Below are 8,658 nucleotides of genomic sequence, written 5' to 3' on the forward strand. Positions count from 1 at the left end.
GTAGTTGGTCAATCAATTGTTAATCAATTGTTCAGCAGTAGCAGCAGAGATTATGATTTGTCGTGCTGAAGATGTTAGAAATTCCTGTTCCACAACATGATCTAGAAAAGACAACAACTTATCATAAAAACCATTAACATTTAACAAAACCTATGGGTTTATGGTGAATGTGCAGTTGGGCCCAAGAGGAAATATGAAAGATCTCTTCCAATGTGCCCAGACCACCTGGTAAGGCAATGAAGGCATTGGCATGGTTAAACATTGCATTTAGTCAATCAAACATTATGGGACTTGTAATTCCTCTCCAATTGGTTTTTCCAATGATGTTCCCTTGCTGCTAAAGCTTTGGGGACAACCCCCAAAACTTGACTACCTCCTAAAATGCAACTTTTTGACACTCCCCCCATTAACCCAAGGCTGCCTCCTCCATACACTAAATGAATCTTTCACTCAGCTAGTACCTGACCAAGATGATTTGCTGACTCAAAAAACTCCTTTTTCTTTCCTAGGATTCGGATCCACCGAAACACAAATATTGTTTATATGATTGCTTGAGGAACCTGTCATTTTTACACACTTCTGTATTTGATGAATGTATGGGTTGAGTAGAAATGAAGAGAAGGAAGAGAAGAATTTATAGATGAGAAATTGAAATGCAATCACCACCACCTATATGTAGGCTAGCCATAGTCTCACTTCTCTCTCTTTATTTATTTATTTTATTTGTTTATTTTTAAAAAGCATGTTGTATTGTACAGGTAGTTATGATTGCGGCTCACATCTTTCATTGGTTTTACGTCCAAGAACGGCTTAAACGCCCTCTATGGGTTGGGGATAGGGCTTCCCATCCAGTTTTCTTAAAAATTGGCAAACATGGTCTTTTTAGTCAGATTCCCAAGACTAAGTCGAGCATGTTCTTTATGAAAATGGAGTCATAAGTCATGAAATGCATAATGCACATCTCCACCAGGATATGCCTCAAAACTCAATAGAAGATTATCTAAAGATTCCTTATGTTTTGAAATGAATCCTGACTTTTGACAATTTTCACAAGTTTTGCAGAACACATATGCATCTTTGAACTTGTTGGGTCAATAAAATCCACATTGTAAGATTTTTGCAGTAATCTTTTTTGACGAGAAATGACTCCCACATGCTTCAGAATGACAAAGTTTAATGACACTACTTACCTCATTGCTAGGAATGCATTTTTGAAATTTTTGATCAGGACAATATTTGAATAAGTTAGGGTCATCCCAATAAAAGTTCTTCACTTCGTTCAAAAACTTTCCTTTGTCTTCAGTACTCCAGTGAGCTGGCAAATCTCTGATTGGTGGGATGTTAGATGTCAAATTTGCTGTCACTCTTGATAAAAGATCAGCATTAACATTTTTTATGCCTTTTTCATCAGTGATTTCTTCCTGAGAATAAATCATTTGCAAATCTTCAGATTCATCCGACTCAATTTTACTCAAAGTAGATTCAAGTTGATCATGAACTAATTCTTCAATATGATCTACTTCTTATAAATCATTATCATCTCCAAGCTGCTTGTAAATATTGAAAATATTCATCTCCAATGTCATGTTTCCAAAAGATAACTTCATGAGTCCATTCCTACAATTAATCAATGCATTAGAAGTTGCAAGAAACGAACGTCCTAAAATAATAGGAAATAAATTACATGCTTCAACAGGTTGCGTGTCCAAGACAATAAAATCCACAAGATAAATGAATTTATCGACTTGTACTAACACATCTTCAATTATCCTCTAAGCACTTTTACAGATCTATCAAAAGTAAAAGAGTTACAGAAGTTTCGTTTTAACTCACCTAGATTGAGACTTTTGAAATGAATATGGAAGTAAATTCACACTAGCTCTAAGATTAAGTAAGGCTCTTTCAATTTTATGTTCTCCAATAAAAGCAAGAAATTGTAGGACAACTAGGGTCTTTATATTTCAAAGCATTATTGTTTTGAAGAATGGCACTTACTTGTTCGGCTAAAAAGGCTTTCTTTTCACATTCAGTTTTCTCTTCACAGTGCATAGATCTTTCAAAAATTTAGCATATGAAGGTACCTGTTTATAAAGCATCCAACAAGGTATATTGATCCTTACCTGTTTGAAAGTTTCAAGGATTTCAGAATTGTGATTGACTTTTCTTTGTTTGGGTCATGGCATGAGGAAATAGAATTGTTGGCGAAGAATCAGTCTTTTTCTTCACAATGTTCAAATTCAACCCTTTCCTTACACTTAGAGATTGACTCATCATCTTTCTCACAAGGTTCAAGAGTGGGTTTTTCAATAAACCTTACCATTGCGAAGAGTGATGACTGATTTGACTTGAATCCATGTGTTGGCTTCCGAACTACTTGCATTTGCATTGTATTACCCCTTTGGATTTTTGTTGTGGTTGAGATGGAAACTTACCTTTACTTGGAAACTAAGAGCAGATGTTAACTTTGCAGAAGTATCTTTAAAATCTATCATGCCTTGAGCAAGTTGAGTGTTGATTGCCTCTTGCTTTTCAATGAATGCATGCAATGTTTCCTCAAGATTTCTTCTAGGAGGTGAAGTATAAAGAGGTGCATATCCATGAGAATTTTAAAAATTATGGTGTGCTTGAAACGGTGGTTGTGAAGTTTGTGCATTATTATTATCACTCTTCCAATTGAAATTTGAGTGATTTCTCCAACCAGGATTGTATGGTTTTGCGAGTATGGGTTATGATTGAGCCTTTGGAAACTATTTAAAAGCATGGGCTGTTCATGGAGGCATTCCTTGAAAGAAGGCAAAGTTGGACAATTCATTGGTTACATGTTCATTTGTTTCATAGATTTGACATACAATGTCTTGAATAGATTTTAATTGACCACTCTTTTTCAATTCTAGTGCCTCGACTTTTCTAGCTAAAGATGCAAAACTTGGATTGAAGGTCATGATCTTTCTTAAGGTTATACTACCTCCACTAGATATATGAGGTTAGGTTTTACTTGGTGCCTCATAAGTTGCCTGTAGTGTCCCAATTTTACGCATTTTTCAACTAGCAAGTCTAGATACTCCATTGCTTCATTTAGGGTCTTTATCTTCAAAAGTTCATTGCACATCAATTCAACCATTTGTCTATCTTTAGGTGTTAACCCTTCATAAAATATGAAACCAATCTCCATATTTCAAAACCATGATGAGGGCAAGTATTAAGCAAGTCTTGATACCTATCCCAATATTGGTAAAATGTTTCACGTGGTTTTTAAGTGAAAGTGGTGATCTGTCTTTTGAAAGAGTTGGTTCTATGAGATGGAAAAAACTTCTTTAAAAATTATCGTTGCATTTCATCCCAAGCACAAATGGATCCTGACCTAAGATTTTGTAAGCCATGTTTTTAGCTTTATCTTTTAATGAAAAAGGAAAAAGCTTTAATCTAATGGTATTCATGCTATAATTTAAGTCATTATAGATGTTACAAACTTCTTCAAATTCTCTCAAATGCAAGTATGGATTTTCTAGATCTAAGCCATGAAAAGAAGGTAAAAGTTGAATAATGCCTGGCTTAAAATTAAAATGGGATGCATCAGAAGGGAAAACTATGCATGAGGGTGCACTTGTTCTTGTGGGATTCATGTGGTCTCTAAGTGTCCTAACATGGTTATTCTTATTATTAAGTGACTGGTTATCTTCTTCGCCCATATTTTCTGAAAATGATGAGGATACCCTACAAAGTCTACCACTTAATATACGTGACCAAACACTCATGCACGTGTAGAAAGAGAATAAAAAGAAGAAGAAAACAAAAGAAAAAGAAAAGAAACAAAGTTAGATACAGAAAAAGTGAAAAGAGAAAACAAAATAAATACTATAATTTGTACAAGAATTTACTTCCTCAACAACGACGCTAAAAACTTGACACAACCAAAGATTGATGTCTCCCCAAGTACAGGAGTGTTGAAGTAATAAATCACCCGGCAAGACCGGGGTCGAACCACAGAGAGGTTAATTGTATAAAATTATAAATAACAAGACAACAACAACAACAACAACAACAACAACAACAACAAAAATAACAACAATAATAATAACAATAACAATAATAATAATAATAATAATAATAATAATAATAATAATACTCAGTACGTGGCGTTGTCATACCTGAGAATGATCTAAAAGATTCGGGTCACAGGTTTGTCAGTCTATATAATGAGTTTATGAAAAGATTCATAGAGATATATTATATAATATAAATAGATTTCTTATGCGAATGAACAATACAAGACCAACAGTATCAGGATCCTTGATCAAACACAGCATACTTAACGTACATAAAATATAACAAGAATGTAAATAATAATAATAATATAATAATAATAATAATAATAAAATAATAATAGTAGTAGTAATAATAATAACATATAAAAAGAAGAGGAGGAAGAAATTAATGAGAACTTTAAGATGGAAGATTAATGTAAGGATTAAACAATGATAAAAATAAATGTCAAGGTTTGATGATCCACCAATGGTATTTCAAAACAAGTATAGTATAAACTGTTATTACTTAATTTCGAAACCACACACGAAGGAGGTTCCAATCGGATGATTTGTCATTAATATCTCATTATAAATTATTAACATGATCATATTAATTATCTTATTTACACAACACCAAACTTTTAAATATTGTCAGAAATTCATGATGTTAACTAATGTTAACAACAAATCAAGTTCCTTTCATAGCCCAGGTGTAGGTAATACCATACGGTTGGACTATGAGAGGGCCAAGCATTTGTTGTACCAAGTATTATACAACACAAATCTAGATTAACCATTTAATAAACAAGGTATCAAGAATTAGTAAGATAAAAAGATAAGACATTTTAATATTAAACATTAAGGTCCATGTTGAGTATACACCATACTTGTTCTTACACCATTAGTGTAACCTTTTCACCTTGACATAATAAATTTAGCTAAACATAATGAAGAAGAGAAACATAAATAAACAAAACAAGAACATAAAGAAAATACAAGTTAACTAAGTAAAGGAAAGGAAATGAAAAGCATAAACAAGATATTAATGAAACAAAACTTAAAAATTACAAAAAAAATATAAGAGAGAAATAAAAAGCATGAAACTGGATCTGAACAAACCAAGCCCCTAAATACATGGTAAATGCCTTCTTTTATAGGCCAAAATTCAGAATTATTGATTTGATGACTAATTGTTCGAGTGGTTGGCCAACTTTTGACTTTGTGAAAATCCTTATCTTCTTATCTGAATAAAACAAAAAATGCTAGCATCAGAACTGGGTCCACTTGAAAGCATGAAAGTTGGAGGTGATTTGGACTTCTAGAACTTCAGATATGGGCCAAACACTGAACAGTGTTCGGGCTGCACGACAGATTCAGACTTCTCCGTTGTTGCTATAATTTGGACTTGAAAATAGCCTTCTTATATCTTGATGAACCTGAAAATTTGTAGGCCCTATGTCTTACTGAATCTGTGTAAAAATTTGAGGTCATTTGGACATCTAGAACTCGAGATATGACCTAATTACCAAACAATGTTTCAGTTTGGACTGACCAATCCCAACATCTCTTTTCTAAGTTTCACCCTCTCTTTATCTTTCACAAATTTTAGTAGTTGAATTCATCAATCAATCCTTTGATTTATGTGATAGACCTGCATTTAAGATGAACATTTACCATATATTAGGGCATTTTATAGTATTAGACTTGTTATTATAAAACATACTTTAGTTAAGGAGTTATTGATACTTTAAGTGCAAAATGATGATATAAAACCTTGATAAGTATGCATTTTTAATTATTAATCACATGCCCACAGAGGCCAAAAGCGTCCATAGAGTAACCCATTTCCAACAGAGAACGAACGACCGAACCTACAACTAGTAGAGAAGAACAAACTGAAAGTGATGTGCATCATGGAGAAATTATAATCCATCTCGTAAAGCTGAATCTAATTATGCAAGAGGATTCAGATGGTCCAATGACAAGAGCGAGAGCGAAACAACTACAACGGGCCTTGACGAATCAAATTGCAACGATTGAAGCTGCGTTAGAGTTAAAAATTAGCAATCAGTTTGAAATTGGTTCAAGGGTGCTTATTTGCCTACAATTGGAACTTGGAGATGGGAAAAGACCTTAATGGTTCTTTTCATGCTGGGCTACTTGTATTTGGATTGATAATGCAAGTGAAGGAATTGATGTTGTTTACGGTCAGAACAGTAGATGGATTTTGAACCCGAATTTGAAGTCATCCAATGCATGTGAAAACAAGATTTATGTAGGTAAAATTCAAGTTCAGAACGTGATCTTTCTATATTGTCCAACCATGATTGCATTGGACTTTTGTGTCAAAAGTTATGGCTGTTTTAAATTTCATCTGCATATGTTTTAGAAATGTAAAAAAAAAACGTGTGTTAGTTAAATTTGGTCTACTTGCTTTATTAAAAGTCTAGTTTTTAGGCTTGACTTCTGTCATGTTGAATTCACCTAACTTTGGAGGGATGTTCCAAAGATAAATATGTATCAGAATATGAAATAAACACTTTTGGCCAAGATTTGAAAACTTAATTAAGAGAATTAAGAGTTGTTCTTCCAAATTCGTTTTGTGAAGAACCTTACCTGACTTATCACTCTTCAATCACAAAGAGTGTGGCGTCGAAATCCTAGATTGATCTTTGTGGCGTCCAGATCGACTTATCAAAGTATCATTCTAGTCTATCCTCCATCTTATTTACCTTAAATCACTACAATCCAGCCTAAATACCAAAAGAAAGACAACACAACCAGACCCATCCTTCATCCATTTTCGTTAGAATCATTGTTGCTGATTTTCAAATCATTCACGGCACATCAGAAAGGAAGACAAAAAACAGAGGATAATCAGATCTAAAAGAAGGAAAATTAAAATAAGTTGTTGTATATGTGTGTTTCTTCTTTTGCAGGTGACAGTGGCCCACACCACCGATAGTGAAGGGACGAGGAGAAGAAAGCAGGTCAGACTGCCCTGTTTCCCTTGTTATCTAGCGGCGGTGTATGGATCCACGAGCTGCCAGTGGCGGTGGTGTGTGAGGGCCACATGCCACCACTGTTCTGGCAGCTCCATAAGTCGGCCTGACACTATGGGTTGTTTTGGTTTATTCTATAATTTTCAAATTGTTTAATGTAATATTTGTTTAGTTTTGAGTTTTTATAATAGTATCTTTATAAATGTGGATGAAAAAAAAAAGAAAAAAATATATATAGTTAAAGTGAATGTGTGTGTTTGAATTTTTTTATTTATGGATGTTTCTTTTTTTACATGATTAATTTGCAAAGGTAAAAGAAGAATTTAATATTTTGATTTGCTCATGATAAAGAATTGAGAATTATACGTAAAGTTGTATATTCTAATATTCAATGAAAAAACAAAAAATTTAAAACTTTTTTTAACACATCAAAAGTCACGAGCAGCTTACCTCAGGTAGGATGCGTTAGGAGTGCTAATAATCTTCCCTAACACAACTAGTCCCTTACCCGTGAAATCTCTGACAAGACCAGTACATCCGGGTTTTCTAGTAACCCTCAATTAAATACTACGGTGGCGACTCCCAACGAACAAATCAAGCAAATAGAAAACAAAATTTTTGCCAGCCGACGTTGCGCGGGGTGACATGCGATAAAAATAGCGACTCCACTAGGGAAGGTACTGTTTCTGACAATATTGGACTAAGCTTTGTGTATTTTATGTGTTTATGTTTTTGTAAATTTATCTCTTTTTTAATGTTTTTGTTTCCATGCATTTTATAGAATTGTTTCATGCATCATTTGTTTTAATTTTGAAAGCACACACAAGCTTCTAGGTTAGGTAGGGAACTAACGATCTACCCTAAGACTTTGGTCAGGGTTCAGATGCGTGAAACTTGACACAAAACCAAAAGATTGATGTCTTCTCCCAAGTGTAAGAATGTCAAAGTAATAAATAACCCGACAGACCGGGGTCCGAACCACAGGGAGGTTAATTGTATAAATTATAGACAACAATAAATACAACAAGAACAATAACAACAATAACAGTAATAATAGTAATAAAATAATAATAATTAATAATAATAATAATAATAAAAAAAGTTGGTGAGAACTCTGAGATGGAAGATTAATAAGGATTAAATCAATTATAAAAACAAATGTCAAGGTTAGAGGATCCACTAATGGTATTTTAAACAAGTATATTATAAACTCTTATTATTCAACTGAAAACCACACACAAAATGAGAGTTTCGATTGGATGATTTATCATTAATAGATGATCATATTAATTATCTTATTTTTAAGTAACACCAAACTTTTAAATATTATCATGGAATTCATGATGCTAACTTATGTTAACAACAAATCAAGTTTTTTTCATAGCACAGGTGAAGGTAATACCATACGATTGGGCTATGAGAGTGCCAAGCATTTGTTGTTACCAAGTGTTATAACAACACAATCTAGATTAATCATTACAAACAAGGTATTAAAAATTAGTAGAATAAAAAAATAAGACATGTTAATATTAACATTAAGGTCCATGTCGAGTTTACACTATACTTATTCTTACACCATTAGTGTAACCTTTTTACCTTTACATAATAAATTTAGCTAAAACATAATGAAT

The sequence above is a fragment of the Populus alba genome, chromosome 6, assembly GCF_005239225.2.
Source record: "Populus alba chromosome 6, ASM523922v2, whole genome shotgun sequence".
Lineage (NCBI taxonomy): Eukaryota > Viridiplantae > Streptophyta > Magnoliopsida > Malpighiales > Salicaceae > Populus > Populus alba.